Here is a 16024-nt window from a genome sequence, read left to right as displayed (position 1 = left end):
CTCTTACACTGTACGACACACACCATAAACTGTAATGTGCCTTACACATAATATACACTCACATATAGGGAGGGAATAGAGAGAGGCAGGAGCGGTAGGGAAAGGATAGAAAGACACGGGGTGGTAGGGAATGGATAGAGAAAAGTGTGACAGTAGTGAGCAAAGAGAGAGATGCAGGATGGAAGGGGGATGATAGTGAGAAGCAAGGAGGGGGTGGAGAGATGCAGGGAGGGGTGGTGAGATGCAGACGCAGGGAGGGAGTGGAAAGATACAGACGCAAGGAGTGGGTGGAGACATGCAGGGGTGAAAGGAACTCTGAACCCCATAGCAACTTCATCCCTTGCACCCTCCATAGTAACACCACTGCATTGACACACACACACACGTACGTACGTACGTACGTACGTACATACACTTAAACTCACTGACATATACACTGACACACACAATGATACCACTTTTACACCGACTGATTTCACCTGGGATTTTGCAAGGGAGCACGCAAAAACCCGGGCAGGGCAGTGGAAACATTCTCAGTTGAAAAATGCTAGGGTCCATATTCAATCCAAATTTCAATCCGGGAAGCCAGCAGGGTTGAACATGGATTCAACCCGGCTCGTGGTGCAGTATAAATGGGTAACCCAGGTCTATGCTACCCATTAACCAAAGGTGTAATGTCGAGCCACGGTGCCCGTAGCAAGCTCATTTCACAGCACCTCTTCCCTAGTCAGATAGGCAAGTGCAGCAGTTGGAAAACTGCCACTGCCCCTGTCAAGCTCTGCCCACCCCGTGCATTCTAATGAGTGGGGACCCGGCGCAGTGGATATTGAATGAGTGGATCCCTGTCCCCCCGTGCATATGTAATGAGTGGACCCGCTCATTCAATATGCACTGCGCTGGGTCCCCGCTCATTCAATATGCACTGCGCTGGGTCCCCGCTCATTAGGGGCGGGATGTATTAAGCGGAAAATGCGGTAAAACCCAGTTTTACCGCATTGTCCTATGTACTAAAACCCGGCCACACCGATACCGCCGGGCAGGGTATCGCCACCTTTGGGTGGCGATACCCTATAGAAGCCTATGGGCTTCTTTTTGCTGCCTCCGCCGCAAACCCGCCCTAGATATGTGCAGGGTGGGGACTTCACAGCGCTCACAGCTGCCTGCCCTGGGCAGCAGCACCCACCACAGATCCCGCTAGCACTGCTCCCCCGAGCAGCTGCAGGGTCTGCCACATAGTAGCTATGCCACTGTGTCTCCCCCTAGATTGTAAGCATCTTGAAGCAGGGCCCTCTCTCCTGTTCACCCCCCTACTTCTCGCCCTTCAATTACAGCTGTCTCCTACTCAGCAACCGACTATACCAGTATCTCTTCTAACTCATAGGGGTTTATTAATTAAGATGGGATGTTGCCCATAGCAAACCAATCAAAATATAATCTGATTGGCTGCCCGTAGCAACAACCCATCTCCAATAGAACTCCCATCTTAGTAGATAAACTCCATAATCTTTCATCTCTTCCGATGGATGCCCACCCCTAGTAGTACACGGACAACTCCTTTGCTTCCCTACATCTTAGCTCTATTGTGTACTGAGAATTGTGTTGTTGATTGTTACCCGTGCTCTGTTTTAGTTTTTAAATTAGTGCAATGTTAACTTCTGTGTGCCCTGTATTGTTCTAATGCATTTCATATGTGTGGCGCTGTGAGACACTTGTGGTGCCTTATACTTAATATATAACAATAATATCTATTATTGTGTGTGTAGGGCCATCACAAACATTCCTAGAGTGCTGCTTTAATGTGGAATCCTATTTAACAAGTATCACAGCAGTCCCCACTCCAATACTTGTTCTGTTTAATATTTATATAATGTTATATATAAACTAGTCAGTTGGTTACGGTTAACTAACTCCTGATGAAACTGGAAAGCTCTACATCCAGAAAAAAAGCATTGAGTTGAGCCAACTAGTGTTCCGGTAACACATATTGCCACCACAAATCTTCCTAGGGATTGCTACTAATCCCCTGGACATAGGGCCTGATTATCTCAAAAGCAAATTGTCTCTCTAATAGACAAAACCATTGTCGAAGTCGAGTTGCATCTTACGCCACAGTAGTTTGATATGGCCGCCATTTTGTTTCGCATAGTTACGTAAATAGAGTATAGAAACAAGAAGGAATAATTGTGCGAACCCTATGCGCAGCCATACTAATACACATAAATTCATATCCCACACGCACAAATAATAAAATATAGATATATGGTTTAAATTCACTACACATAGTATAAATGGTAAAACACGATTTCCCCTGGACATATTTCACATCTGTGTGTTCCGTCTCTCAAGCGCAGCCAAGTCAAGAGTTATGGACCAAATACATATCTAATGTTTTACATTGCCATGAGGACAGTATTGGACTGTACTCTGGATAGAATACAGATACTCGGACCGAGTAGCGCAGTGTGTTGAGAGATGGTAACTGTTCTTTTTCTTTGTATTTGTATGTGAGCCGATTGTATTGACATATGTTTCCCCCTTTTTCATTAGACATTGTTTGTATTGTAAAATGTATACAAAGGGTCAGATTGCGCTTAAATTGATGACAGATTAAGGTCAAATATAAAGCACTTTAATTATACAATAACACTCTAAAATAGACACAAATAAAATGCAATAAGGATATAAAATGTAGCACAACGTTGTGCGGATCAATGGGAAGGGGTGTGACAGAGGTTGATAGCTCACCCAAGACCACCTGAAAGCTTGTTTTGGAGATCCAGATCCATATTGACCACCAGGACCCTGACCAGAGTGAGGTGCAAACCTTCTGAAGGCAATCCGCCTATCTAACTACCCACCCTGGGTCACCCTACTGACCACCCATCTACTCTCCTTACAATCCAACTGGGAGGATCGCTACCCCCATCATATATTTGGAGGAAGTAGTACTTGGTTTCTGCTATGGTCTAATCTGGAGGACAATTACCAATTCAAATCTCCTGGCTACACGTCCAACCGTGGACTCTTTAAGGTGATACCACAATAACTGGCTGCAGCTATCAACCTCTGTCACACCCCTTCCCATTGATCCGCACAACGTTGTGCTACATTTTATATCCTCATTGCATTTTATTTGTGTCTATTTTAGAGTGTTATTGTACAGTATGTCCCTATTCCCATCCTTGCTGGCGGGTCGCCAGAACGTACGCGCTGGCGACCCGCCAGCAGCCTCGCCAGCGAGGAGACTGAGACGCGCGTGCGTCTCACGCGCACGCGCGTCTCAGTCTCCGTCGCTAGCGTGGCGGACACCCTGTCCGTCTCCGCCTCAGGGAGACGGACGGGGTTAGGGGGGGGTTAGGGGGGATGCGGGCAGGCGGCGGGGACCCCGGGGACCCGGGGAGACGTTTCGAAGCGCCGTCGGAAGGGGGCGCGCGCGCCTCTCGTGCGCGCGCGTCCCCTTCTCACGATCGCCATGGCGCTGGCGGGGGATGGCGGCTGGCGACGCCAGCGCCATCCCCTGCAAAGATGGGAACAGACCCATCTGTATAATTAAAGTGCTTTATATTTGACCTTAATCTGTCATCAATTTAAACGCAATCTCACCCTTTGTATACATTTTTCGGTACTTATGTAGTAACTGGGCTGCCGATTTTGAAATCGGGTCCATCGCATCGCATCGCACCCGACCATATCGCATGCGATGCGATGCGATGCGATGCGATGCGATGGACCCGATTTTTCCATAGGATTCAATGTTAAAATGGACTCTGTCCATTTTAACATAGAATTCAATGGGAAAAGGGGTCCTTTTCATACCCCTACTATCCAAGTGGGCATGGAGTTGGATATAAACCTGTGGCGAGCGTAGCGAGCCACCGAGCCCGAAGCGTGGCGAGCGTAGCGAGCCCCGCGAGGGGACACAGAATACCGTCCCCTCGCGGGGCTCGCTTCGCTCGCCACGCTTCGGGCTCGGTGGCTCGCTACGCTCGCCACAGGTTTATATCCAACTCCATGCCCACTTGGATAGTAGGGGTATGAAAAGGACCCCTTTTTCCCATTGAATTCCATGTTAAAATGGACTCAGTCCATTTTAACATTGAATCCTATGGAAAAATCGGGTCATCGCATCGCATCGCATCGCATGGTCGTATGCGATGCGATGCGATATCGCATCGCATCGCATCTGATTGTATGCCTTAACTTAAGGCATACAATCAAAAAATCGGCAGCCCAGATACTACATAAGTACCCATTTTTCTATTTGATAGGGATTGACAACCCCTTTTTTTTGATTGCTGCTGGCAAAGGCAATTTACACAGGCACCCCACGGTTACTCCGGTAACTGTCCTTCCCATTGTTTGTTTTGTATAGTTATCTGTATATTCTGTTATTTGTTTTCTTATTTCTGTAATCCCCTTTTGTCCGCTAGGAACTCAAATATACGGTTAAGTACTTTGTACCTTTATTCCGGAATTTATAACAAATCTTGTTTCTTATTTCGCAATAAGCGAAAGGTTTACAGGCATTTATACCTGGTGTATGTACTTATAACTAAGTACTGTGAAAGGATACGGCCATTAGGGTATCGGTTTAGGGTTTGTAATACACAAATAAGGTTCGCCACATGGCGCTACGCTTTGGTTCACCCATATGGGGTTATTCTGATTCACTGGGAAAGGCACAATCACTCGCTAATGGACAAAACCATGTGCACTGCAGGTGTGGCTGATGTAACATGTGGAGAGAGAGTTAGATTTGGGTGCGGGGTGTACTTCAAACTGATATCTATATTGCAGTGTAAAAATAAAGTGGCCGGTATTTATCCTGCACAGAAACATTAAAACACCCAAATCTAACTCTCTCTACACGTTACATCTGCCCCACCTGTAGTGCTCATGGTTTTGTCCATTAGAGAGTGATTGTGCCTTTCCGAGTGAATCAGAATAATCCCCATAGTTAGGAATAAGGTTTTCAAGTTTGCGGACACAGTACGTAAACTGCGCCCTTCACTTATTATCCATCAGTTTCATATTAATTAGACATTAACACCATGTTCACTGCAGGTGGGGCAGAGATAACATGTGCAAAGAGAGTTAGATTTCGGTGGGGTTTGTTTTTTAAACTGATATTTTTATTGCAGTGTAAAAATTAAGCAGCCAGTATGTACCCTGCACAGAAACAAAATAACACCCAAACTCTCTCTGCACATGTTACATCTGCCCCACCTGCAGCGCACATGGTTTTGTCCATTAGAGAGCGAATTTGCTTTTGCAAGTGAACCAGAATCAGGCCCATAATTTGGACTGCCGCTTAATCTCCATCTGGATATAAGTGGGATCCTCATTCATATCACTGGGACTCTCCTGGCAGTTATCATGAACTACCTCTCCAGGTATAACCTGCACTACAGATGGAGCATCCCTTGTCCTTGTCCGGCACCCATATGGGACAATACCTCACACTCCATATCATTATGGGACTCCACTGGTCACCTGGTATCTAAGGCTGCTTAAAGATTTAGTGGAGAAGTCCTAGTCCAAATAGGAATTACACTATGGGGGGAGGGAGGATCTTAGAATGCACACCCTATTTACATGAGGTTCTAATATGCTGGGACTTGTAGTTCTGCAAAGAAAAATACATGGTGCAGAGGCACACTCCATATTATTAATCCATAGTAGAGGTTCTTGGTATATTCATTGGCCAAAAAATATTTGCCCACCCCCCAGCTTCACAGTGACCTTTCTGGTGGGTCCCTAATACTAAGTTTGAATCTGGGGCACGGAACCCCAAAAAGGCCGGCATAGGCCAGTCACCCCAGGGCAGCACACAAGTGAAAAACTAAGCTATAAAAGTGTGTTAATAAGAAAGTAGAAGAAGCTAGAGGTTAAAAAGTGCTAGAAAGTATAATATTAGTGGAAAATAAATAGTGCTAAATAAATGTTAGGGTGTGCCACCCTGAAGGCAACTCAGCCACACCAACCCAAGGGGAGCCACGCCCCCAAATCCATCCCCAAGACTAGGAATTACATTGCATGCTTGTGAATAAGTGGCTAACTAGTGCACATATTAACCTCTGTGCCCATTTTAATTTATACTTTGTTTTTTAATCATTTTTATTGTGCTATGTTTGATAAATATTGTTTAATTAAGGGGGTTGTTGTGGTTCACTCGCAAAGGCAAATTTCTTCTCAAATGGACAAAACCATGTGCACTGCAGGGGGGCAGAGAGATTTAGATTTGGGTGAGTTATTTTGTTTCTGTGCAGGGAAAATACTGACTGCTTTATTTTTACACTGCAGTATAGATCCCACTTTGAAGTAAAACCCCACCCAAATCTAATTCTCTCTGGACAAATTGCATCTGCCCCGCCTGCAGTGCACATGGTTTTGTCCATTTGAGAAGGAATTTGCCTTTGCGAGTGAACCAGAATAACCCCCTCAATGTGTATGTTCCTCTTAGAAGATACCATTCCCTTTTCATGTTATTATTATTATCATTTTGTACTAACTGTATAAATAACAAATTTAGAAAAAAAAATGTAATTCACTAAATTGTGTTTATACGTCATCCTTCAGTTATGTGGTGAAGGACAATATCCAGCAATCCAAGGCTCCCCTGCAAGTGTCCCGAGGCACCCCAGGGTGCCACGTCACACAGTTTGGGATTAACTGCCATAATCTGTTGTTTTGCGTCTACTGCTTTTGGGCACAATTGTTTTCCCAAAGGCAGAAGGGAATTTATTTACAATATACAGTTTTGTATTGGTATATTTATTTATATATATTTATATTATGATGTTGTAATGGCTTTGTTTTCAGGGAAAAGATTCCTGTTCCTACATGGGAAATTTAATATATATAAATATAATGAGCTTATTAGTTAAAGCTGTCTACAGGGGTAGACATTGCAACACTTCAATAAAGCAGACAGTAATACGGACAAAATCCAACCATTAGGGTGCAACTAGACGTAGTTAGTTTTATTGTGCAGGATACCAATAAGAAAAATAAAACCACAACAAAAGCATATTCCCTGTCTCTAACTAAGCATTCAATGTTATATTTCGTACTTATGGGAGAACTTCATGTATATAATGGACTTAGTGTACAGAAAACAATATACATAAAAAGCATGTAATTTCTATGTTACACATATATTAACATTGTGATAAATGCCAAACATTTTAGGTTAACTCCTTGTTTAAGTTGGGATCATTGGGTAGACAGCAAGTTGGTTGTTAAGCATTAGGTCGACACAATTAGGTTGACATGCATTAAGATCGACATGCAGGAAGGTCGACATGACTGAAGGTCGACATGGGTTAAGTCGACAGGGTCATTAGGTTGACACATGCATTAGGTTGACATGGGGAAGGTTGACATTGAAAAGGTCGATGTTTTTTTTTTTTACTTTTTTGGCCCAAATTTCGATACAGTTGACATGGACACTGAAACATAGCACCATGTCCGCTCGCATGGCTCACTGTGCTCGCCATGGTTCGGGCACGGTGCCTCGCTATGCTTGGCACACTATTTTATTCTACCACCATGCCCTAGTGGATGGTAAGGCATCATGTACCACCTGTTGGCACATGTCGGCTCAAAAAAAATGTGAAAAACCCCATGTCGACCTTTTGACTGTCGACCTTCCTATCTGGACCTAACGCTTGTGTCGACCATCGCGTCCATCGCGTCGCGTGCACTAAATAAACGCATGCGACGCGATGGCCGCGATGACCGCGATTTGCCATAGGGACCTATGTTAAATGTCCAAATGCCTCAATGGACGCGATTTTCACATAGGAAACCATGTTAAATGTATCACAAAGGGAAAATAGGCACCCTGAAGTGTTAAATGGCCCCCACAATTTTTAACGCCACCCCACGATCAACGTGAACCCGAAGCGTGGCGAGCGCAGCGCCCTTTTCATACCCCTACTATCCACGTCGGCGTGGAGTTGAGAATAGAATAGTGTGGCGAGCGCAGCGAGCCCCGCGAGGGGACGCGGATACCTTCACAGGTAAACGCGTCCGTTCGCGGGCTTCACAGGTATCCGCGTGCGCTCGCCACGCTTCGGGCTCGGTGGCTCGCCACACTATTCTATTCTCAACTCCACGCCGACGTGGATAGTAGGGGTATGAAAAGGTCGTAGGACGCGTACCGCCGCCGCTCGCCACGCTTCGGGTTCACGTTGATCGTGGGGTGGTGTTAAAAATTGTGGGGGCCATTTAACACTTCAGGGTGCCTATGTGGCCCATTTAACATGGTTTCCTATGGCAAAATCGCGTCCATTGAGGCATTGATCATGAAATTGAAGTCAATTTTGATATTTAACATTGGTCCCTATGGCAAATCGCGGGCATCGCGTCGCATGCGTTTATTTAGTGCATGCGATGCCCGCGATGACCGCGACGGGCGCCGTACTAAGTAAAGAGTACCTTACCCTGCACAGAAACAAAATAAGTCACACAAATCTAACTCTCTCTATACAGGTTACATCTTCCCCACCTGCAGTGCACATGGTTTTGCCCATTTTCCAAACAAATTTGTACTGAGCTCAGATCAGAATAAGGCGTGGATAGTGGAGGTATGAAAAGGTCGGCCGGACGCGATCCGCTGTGCTCGCCACGCTTCGGAATGACGTGGATAGTGGGGGGGGGGGGGCTAAATAAATGACATTATATGTAATTTAATTGTATAGCACATTAAATGCCATTATTATATGTCAAATCGGAACCGATATCTGATCGCATTGCATACAATACAATAATGGCATGCGATGCGATTTTTTATCTGACCCTATTTTTGTAATATATTCACTGACAGAGAGCAGTGAATACATTACATAGGAAAATCGCATCACATGCCATACAATAATGGCATGCGATGCGATTTCACTACCCTGAATAGCCCACTACGCAAATGTGTAGTGGGCGCCGTGATAATACACAAGTACCAGGTTTTTCTTCAAAGTGAGATCTATATTGCAGTGTAAAAATAAAGCAGTCAGTATTTTCCCTGCACAGAAACAAAATAACTCACCCAAATCTAACTCTCTCTGCACATGTTACATGTGGTTATTTCCAAATGAACTTTCCCACTAGTAATAATAATGTTATTTATACAGCACTTTTCTCCTAATAGGACTCAAAGTGCTTGCATTAGCCTTTTACAGCTCAAAATACAAAACAAACTTAACAACTTAACAAGGGACATTAGTGAAATGCTTGGGTGAACAGGAAAGTCTTGAGTCTATTTTTTAATGTTTCCAGAGTGGAAGCTTCTTGAACTGAGCAGGAAAGTTAGTTCCATAAAGATGGAGCTACAGCGCTGAAAGCTCGACCCCCCAGATTAATTCAGGGCAATTCTGGGTACTGTTAGAAGTCCTTCATCAACTGATTGCAGTAATCGAGTGGGACAATAAGGGATCAGAAGCTGCTGCAGGTACCTTGGGCCCTGGTCATGTAGAGCTTTAAAAGTCAGTAAGCCAATCTTGAAAATTATTCACCATCTTATAGTCAGCCAGTGAAGAGAGTACAGAATGGGTGTTATGTGGCTGGAGCGGGGCTGATTGGTTAATAGCCTGGCAGCTGTATTTTGTACCATCTACAAGCGGTGCAATTCTTTTGCTGGGAGACCGAGGTAGAGGGCATTGCAGTAGGCGCGATGATACAAATGCATGTATGACTTTAGGCAGATCTTCTGAGGGAATTAAGTGATTGATTCTGGCTTTATTCCTTAGATGATAGAATGAGGATTTAATTGTGGCTGATACCTGATGTTTAAGTGTCAAGCCACCATCCAGGACAACCCCAAGATTCTGCACATGTTCTGTATTTTGAAGTTCTGCACCCCCAAGTGTAAGTCCTGTTGGTTGGCTCTTCTGCAGTCTTGTCCTGTGACCTATAATAAGCATCTCTGTTTTATCAGGGTTCAGTCGCAGCCAAATGGCACTCATCCACTCCTGTAGCTCAGCTACGCAGCCATTTAGGGTTGGTATTGGGTTCTAAGAACCTGGAGCAAAGGACAGGTATAGTTGTGTGTCATCTGAATAGCAGTGGTAAACCAGGCCATGACATCTGATTATTTCACCCAGTGGTAGCATGTAAACAGCAAAAAGCATGGGAGATAATATGGAACCCTGGGGGACACCACATGGAAGTGGCACTGGTGATGATGAATACACTCCGGATGAAACTCTGTGACCTACCAGTGAGAAGTGATTGAAACCAGCTAAGAACTGTGCCATCCAACCCACAGAAATTTTTCAGGCACTGAATTAGAATATCATGTTCCACGGTATCAAAAGCTGCAGAGAGATTAAGATTGCGCAGTCACCTCTGTCTCTTGCCATCAGAAGATCATTAAGCACACATACCAGGGCTGTTTCAGTGCTGTGTCTTCTCCTGAATCCTGACTGGAATGGATCATAAATACCATGGTCTGACAGGCGGGTTTCTAGTTGAGTTGCTTCCACTTTCTCAATAACCTTTCCTAGAAAAGAAAGTTTTGATACTGGTCTGTAGACGCTCATGCAGTTGGGGTCTAAATTTGATATTTTAAGAAGTGGTCTAAAACTTGCTTCCTTTTAGTGGCTCAGGAAAAATGCCTGTTTGCAGAGAGCTTTAAACTATTTTTGCAAATACAGGACTGATTATATCCATGCACCCTATTAGCAGCATATTTGGGGCAGGGTCCAGGTCACAGGTGGTGGCAGTGGCAGAACTACCGGAGGCAATGGAGTCGCCTGCCGCCGGGCGCCTGTCCCGAAGGGGGCATTTCTCCATTGTCTCCGGATTCCGTCTTCCGTGTGTTGCTGCTTGCTACTGATTGATAGTGGGTCAAAGCGGAGCTTCATCACCTAGTGTGGCAGCAGCTCCAGCTGCATGACCCAGGCTATTGGGGCTCTAGTGACAGGTCATGGGTGTGATGTGTCATCCATCCGTGACCTTATGAGAGGGGCGGAGTCACACTGCATCGCATTTGCTGCTGGCATCTGCTTGTCTGCTTTATACTCCCCTCACCAACACCAGACGCTATGTAGCAGCGCCAGCTGCAAACTGCATGTACTTTCACTGTAGACATGTATGGCTCTATCTCCCGCCGCTGCAGAGCTGGCCAGTTTCAGTTTGCCCAATACTGTCTGCTGTTAGCACCTCCCAGTCCCAGCCAGAGCCTCTTGTCCCCACTGAGCAAATCTGCCAGTGCCTCTCTATATAACAGCCTGCGGAAGCGGCTGTTCAGAGGAGGAGACGGAGACAAGCAGGGGGCAGGGACAGCTGTGGTTCGCATACACAGTCCTGATTCCTTGAGAGGCAGTCTATAACCGGCGGATCATCTATCACCAGGTCCTATGGATGCAGGGAGCTCGTGTCCCAGGTAGGAGACTTGAATAAACCCAGTTTCCCAGCCCCAGTGTTCAATGTAACTACCTGTACACAGATTCTCTCACCCTGGTGTTGGATGCAGTGCAGTGAGGCTTGGTGCAGTGAGTCCTGGAGCAGTGTGTGGTGAGCCCTAGGCTGGCAATGCTGGGTCCTGGAGCTAGGTGCAGGGTGTTCAGGAGCTGGTGTGTTGGCCAGAGGAGCTGGCTGTTATTTTCCCTGGGTGCGTTAGACCTTGGCGCTAGGTATAGTGCACACTGGCACTGGGGGCAGTGAATCCTGTCGCTAGGTACATTGCAACCAGGAGCTGGTTGCGGTGTGCCCTGGTGCTGGATGCAGTGTGGCCTGATGCTGGGTGCGGTCCATCCTGATGCTAGGTGCTGGGTGCGTTCCATCTAGGTGCTGGGTGAGGTCCGTCCTGGTGCTAGGTGCAGGGTGCGGTGGGCTGACTGATTCCTGGCTCTGGTGTGTTTACGTAGGGCAACTAGGTTATGCCAGGTTGCTTAAATTGGATGGAAGATGGAAACTTAGGTACCCTGATAACAGGGATAATGCTAGGAGTAGAGGAGAAGAGAATGGTTTGCAGACTAAAGAACAACTATCACTAAATATTAGGTTAATTGGTATTAAGACATGATTTATTATCACAGCAAATTCATTTTCATTTTGATAATTTAATTACTAATAAATAAAATAAAACAAATACATTATCAAAAACCATTCTGTAGATCCTGTATCAAACTCCAATTAGTAAATTATTAGTTTGTCGCAGGACCACCGTCCATTGCACTATGTGTATGCCCATCTATGTCCCCCCATGTGTATGTGTTATTGTTCCTCTCTCCCACTGTCCCTCTCTCGCACTGTCCCTCTCTGACCATGTGCTTGTTCCTGTCACCCCATCTGTATGTCCTTTTGTTTGTCACCCCATATATGTACCACTGATACAGTATGTATGCCCCACTGTCATCCCATGTATATGTGCAACTGTCACCCTTTGTGACGAAAAAGGAGGTGTGGCTCATAGGGAGCGCATATCTGTGAGAGCGCAATTTCTTGAAAGGCACTTCCTACTGCTGCTATTCTGACCCCCGATCGAATAAATATTGGGTACTTTAAAGTTATAGAGGTGTGTTTATGTGTGTTTTAAATGAAAGAGGTATATGATTTTGGTGTTTCAGAAGTGTACTGTATGTAATTTTTTTTACGTGACATACAGTATGTGTATGTATTTTTTAAGTGACAGAGGCATGTGTATTTTAAATGAGAGGAGTGAAAGATGTGTATGGTTTATTTTTTTATTTTATTTTTTTAACATCCATGGTGTCTAAAACAATGATTTGGTATCTTGATATGGATATAATAAAATATTCAACTATGAATATTTTTGTGCGGGACATAATATGGTTCAAGTGTCACCATTGTATGGGGCTGTATATGGTGTGAGTGGTAATACTGTGTAATGTAACATGAATAAGGAATACTATAGTGTGATGTAATGTTAATAAGGTTGCACCTCTATGTAGCGTAATGTGTATTGGGGGCACTATTGTGTGGCCACGCTCCTTCCCAGCAAGATCACACCCCTTTCTTGGGGTGTTTACCTATAGCACAAACTGTCCATGTTTAAAACTGTGGGATGCCAAAGCACTTTGTATCACAAGGCATCAAAATGTCTAATTACAGCTTTGTGAATGATGATTGCTATGGGTGAGGCAGCGATGGGTTTTGCTAGCTGCTGCTGTGATCTATGACACTGGATGATGGATCAAAGGTGGAACTTTCACCTGTGCTAGGGGGCACAAGCCAAAATCTTGCCTAGGGCATATAATTCATTAGGGAAGGCTCTGTAGATGCCCATAGGCTACTACAACATTTCAGTTAATAATAGCCTTGATCAGGGTATATACTGTATATAAAGTGTGGGGGGGGGGGGGCACCAACATTTTCTTGCCTCCGGGCACCTATGACAAACTTACGCCACTGGGTGGTGGGATGATGATGAATTACTGCTGATGTCAGTACTAGTACTAAAATGATCAGCAAGAATCTTTGTCTAAATCTATTTCCGCCTATCAGTGTCAGACTCTCTGTGTCAAGCTACCTGTATCTGTTTTACCCACTCTCTGTCTCTATCTCCATTATTTCTTTCATTAGTCTAGCTTTACATACATGCACAAGTGTCATTTTGTAAGTGAGCGTCATTATATGTAACCTGGTTCATTTCGGGATATAGAGCCAGATTCAGTGCTGGACACATTTAAAAGATCAGACCCAAGCTCCCAATGTTTCAAAGCTTCTCATGTATATGAAACACACTCTACATGCATCCCGATGATTACCACCGGGGGGCAAAGTGTCAAATGCATAAAAGATTCCTGCAATTTGGATAGACATTCCTGGGCAGTGACTGGGGGTAGCTTTCATTGGCATGGTTGAGGTGCATGCCAGATGCATGTCAGATGCATGCAGTTTCTAGGGACTGCATAAGAGGAAGCAGTTCCCCGTCTTAGGCTTTGGTTTTATGTAAACATCGGAGAACTGATTATAATTATATTTACTGCTAGTGGAAAGTTTTGGAACACCCCATTTTTCCAGTTTGGGATTAGGTTTTCCAGAAAGCTGAAACTTGTAGATGCAAACCAAAGCCAAACCCAGTCTATATCTCCCCCGAGGTGTGCTTTACAGAATTACATGATTTTAGCAGTTGCTATAGAGCAGTGGTAGCCAACCCTAGCCCTCGAGAGCTACCAACAGTTCACATTTTCCAGACAACCTAGCTGCTGCACAGCTGCACTCATTAATCACTGACACATTTTAAAAGATACACAGATGGAGCTAATTAGCTCACTTGTGATTCTGTGAGGAGACCTGCAAAACATGCACTGTTGGTAGCTCTCGAGGACTAGGGTTGCCTACCCCAGCTATAGAGTTTTATCAATGATTATAAAAAGTATCGATTTTTAACTGCAACAAAATGTATATCCTTACCAAATCCATTAAGAGTAGGTTTGTTAAAACCAATACAAAAACACAATGATGATTAAGAACCAAAACCAAAACACTGGGGACCAGTCACATCTCTCCATAGAACAAATAGACTATTGGAGATAAAAATAATCATTGAATCATTTTGTTAACCAATTTTTATTCTACATTATTTTGAAGTTTCCACAGATATATTTAACTTGAAGGTTGCTTTTCTTTAATATTTCTGTCCAGTTTATTCCTAGCCAACTCAAAGGCATTTAAGTCTGGAAAGTGTGCTGGCCTTTCCTTTTGTATTAAGCCCACCAAGAATGGAGAGTAGTACGGACATACTGTAACCTGGAGGTATGTTTTGAATCATTAACTTGCTCTAGGATGAACCCCTCACAAGTTGAAATACCAGTTAAAGATAACCGGTATTTCAACCCGAGTCCTACACGGTTAAATACCGTTTTTGAGGCAGTGGGAATGCCTCTGAAACGGTATTTAGTTAAAAAAAAAATCAGAGTGGGGTCCCCCCCACTGCCGTAACCAGCACCAGGCTGAAAGAGCCGGGGCTGGCATTAAAAAATCAGGAAACCTGACAAATAGGGCTTCGCTGATTTTTTAAAACCAGCCCCAGGCTCAAGGGCCGGGGCTGGTTCCCAAAATACGGGGGACAAAATGAGTAGGGGTCCCCCGTATTTTAAGAACCAGCCCCAGGCACAACCAGCCAGCAGGGTAATGCCACAGCCGGGGGACACTTATTATATAAGGTCCCGCGGCCAAAGCATTAACCCTACCGACCAGTCAGCCTGGCCAGGGGTTCTGGGGGAGTGGGGAACCCCCAATAAAGGGGTCCCCCCCTCCAGGACTTACCTGACCAGGCTGAAGCCTGGTGCTGTCCTCGGTGGCCCTGTGCGGTGGCCACCGGGCTGATCATTGTGTAAAAAAATAGATGAAAAACCTATTGTCTTAAACTGTGGAACTATGAGTCCCAGCAAGCCTCCCCCGCAAGCTGTGACTTGGAGAACCACAAGTCCCAGCCTGCGGGGCATTAAAGGGCCCACTGGGTCTTGTAGTTCCACAGTAAAAAAAATAGATAAATAAATACACACTGACACATTATAAAAATAAAAGTTTAATACATACATTACACAAACACCCCGGCATCTTCACTTCAAGACGCGCTGCTCCCGGCTGCTGGTACCCGCTCTGCTCCACTGTATACTAGAGACGCAGAGATCCTTCGTCATCTGCGTCTCTGCTCAGAATGAATTCTATTGGCCGCCTAGCGGCCAATCAGGAGCCGAGAAAGTCGGCTCCTGATTGGCCAAAAATCATTCTGAGCAGAGATGCAGAGGAAGAAGGATCTCTGCGTCTCTAGTTAAACGGGTTTTTAAACGGCAGTGTGAATGTGCCAAAAACGGCTTTTAAACGGTACTGTAATTTACCGTTTAAAAGCTGCAGTGGGAAAGGGTCTTTATGGCTCTTGCCGTTTAAAAACCCGTTTAATGGGTAATAACCCGTTTCAGCAGTGGGAAAGCAGCATTACCCAGCAGTCTTAGACCCTGCAGATATATATATATATATATATATATATATATATATATATATATATATATATATATGTACGTACACTGTGAATACAAAGCTTTTAACAGCAAAA

The sequence above is a fragment of the Crinia signifera genome, chromosome 4 (genome assembly GCF_055691185.1).
Source record: "Crinia signifera chromosome 4, ASM5569118v1, whole genome shotgun sequence".
NCBI lineage: Eukaryota > Metazoa > Chordata > Amphibia > Anura > Myobatrachidae > Crinia > Crinia signifera.
This window is presented reverse-complemented; position numbering follows the sequence as displayed.